This window comes from Nymphalis io, chromosome 8 (assembly GCF_905147045.1).
Source record: "Nymphalis io chromosome 8, ilAglIoxx1.1, whole genome shotgun sequence".
Lineage (NCBI taxonomy): Eukaryota > Metazoa > Arthropoda > Insecta > Lepidoptera > Nymphalidae > Nymphalis > Nymphalis io.
The window spans coordinates 6,628,903-6,631,595 of record NC_065895.1 but is presented as its reverse complement, the minus strand read 5'-3'; positions in this window follow the sequence as shown (position 1 = coordinate 6,631,595).

The following is a 2,693-nucleotide window of genomic DNA, read 5'->3' as shown; positions in this document are numbered from 1 at the left end:
TTACAACAATCTTTATTTATGATATAAGAGTGATATATATATATATCTATATCACTCTATGACAATATATGACATGTATATATATATACAATAAATTAGTATATATATATATATATATATATATATATATATACTAAATTATTGTACAGCCTCCTTATATACAATATTAGGTATACTATTTTCTTTTGCAATGATATCTTTGGCAAGACTTACACGTGACATGCTACATATTAAAGTTGTCGATGGGTAAAACAACAAGCAAGTAATAGAAAAAAATTACAACTTTTCTAATCTAATATAACTATTAATAAGGATAAAACTAAATAATTGAATGCAAACTTTAATAAAATCTATAATTTATGCAAGCTAAATATTAATGAAAACTGAAAACTAAAAGGTAACCTTATAACTAATGAAAAAAATAAAAGATATACTTGAGAGTTATAGAAAAAAATTACGACCCTTTTAATTTAATAAATAAGAATAAAATCAAAACAAAAGTATTTACTTAAGGAAGAAGTTGCAAATTTGTTCTATTAGACTTAAGTCTAATTAGACTTAATCGAGTAGTTTATCTATTAGACTTAACCGAGTTAATAATTGCAACCTAAAACCACAAATCATTTAATATTAAAATTAAGAACAAATATTTGTTCAAGTGTCTAAATACAAAGTTTAATGGTTTTATCTTCGACAATGACGAACTTCCATACAAACTTTCATACGCTTTTTTTACGCTGGAAAAACGCGATACGCGTTTCCCCCACGGGAACAGTGGGGGGGTAGGTGGGACTCGCCGGTGTCCAAGACGCCGAGTGCGCCCCGAACATCGGAATACCCACTAAAAAACCAGCGGTATCCTTTCCGTCTTAACGAGACGGGATCGCTTTCGCATGCTACCGTGAAACTTTCATACCCTATTTGAACCGTTTTTTTGCGATAAAATGTAGGTAGATATATTCTTTCTGAAGGTCTAATCTATCTCTGTACAAAATTTCATCAAAATCGGTTCAGTGTTGTAGGCGTGAAAGCGTAACAGACGGACAGAGTTCGCATTTAAGAAAAATTGTATTAAAACTAACCGTAAAACTCATAAATTTAGCAGCACCACGCGGTTTCACCCGCATAGTTTCCGTTCCCGTGGGATAAAATATAGCCTATATTACTCCCTGATAATGTAACTTTCAGTCGGTGAAAGAATTTTTAAAATTGGTTTAGTGGTTAAAGCGTGAACATTTTATAGTGTATAGCATTATGTATAGTTATTGTACATAACTTTAATATAGGTGGTAATTCGATTAATTGATATGAAACCCATTTATTACTAGTGTAGTTTTTACACTTTTATATATTATATCATCTTAAATTTTTAACTTATTAATTTTATGGACAAGTTATTAGTATTGAAACAACATGCAAGGATTATCATGTACTCCTTGTGCCTAAGACATAAGCCATGGATAATCATTTTTCTTCAATGATACGGCGAAAGTGTCCGGCCTAACACCAAAAATGCTCTTCTTATGAATGTTCATAAAAACCTTTATTTATTGCCATCTCTGAAACATGGTTGGACCTTGGACCTAGAATCGTTGCCCTAGATTTTTCGTGTTTGAAGAATAACAGAAGTGGTAGACCAAATCGTCTACTGTAAGCAAATGCATAGGAGATATATATATAATAAATAACAAAACTTCAGTAAATTAGGTTTTCCCTTTCAACCCAGTTAGGATGACAGTTATGTGTGAGCATAATATGATTGTTTATATTATAGGTATCGTTTATTTGAGATTAATTTATATATCTACCACAATATTAGATTCTATCGCTTAATACCAAACAGATTTTGTGTGTGAAAAATATTTACAAAGATTTAATTATTATTCTTATAAAAAAGCACAATATAAAAAAATATATAATACGACTAATAAATATTCTTTAATTCTAAAATGTATTTTAGTTATCAATTGGTCACTAAATAAATCGAAGTAACAACGCAATGTCGCAACAAACGTATATATATACTGTAAATAAGCTCACACAGAGCGCCCAAAGCGAGATGCGCACGGTAAATAAGAATAACGGTGCTTTTACAACCTCCGCACCGGTGCGCGCCTGCCTCGCCTCGGAACATTGCCAATTCCCATTGCTCAAGTCTTAACATTGGAATTTCTCACTTGTACGACCATAAATAGATTTACTATTCATTTTCAGTATAGAGATGCATATTTAATAACACTGGTTTAGAGTCCTTTGAAATTTGTTTCATAATTGTAGTAGCATATTATCCGCAAAGCCTTCACTGCCATCATGTGAGAAACTTATGTACTGGACATTGAGTGTGAAAAACATTTATTAATGTCTATTAAAACATATTCTGCCGATAGCCGCGTATAAGTCAAAATCTTAGTGTTAATATTTTTAATGATTTTATATTACAAAAAAAATGTTGTGTGTATAAACACGAAAAAATAAATACTCAAATAGCCGATACAAAACTATGCAGTAACGTATTGTTTCTGCATAGTTTTGTTAGCATCTGGTTTTACTATCTTTGATTTATTTAATTATGTGTAAAAACTAAATTTTCACAAAAAAAAACTAAGATATTAGAATTGCAATTTAAATAAATTATAAACGATATATATACATACATAATCGGGGATGTTTTAGTAAAATAATACAAATTTATA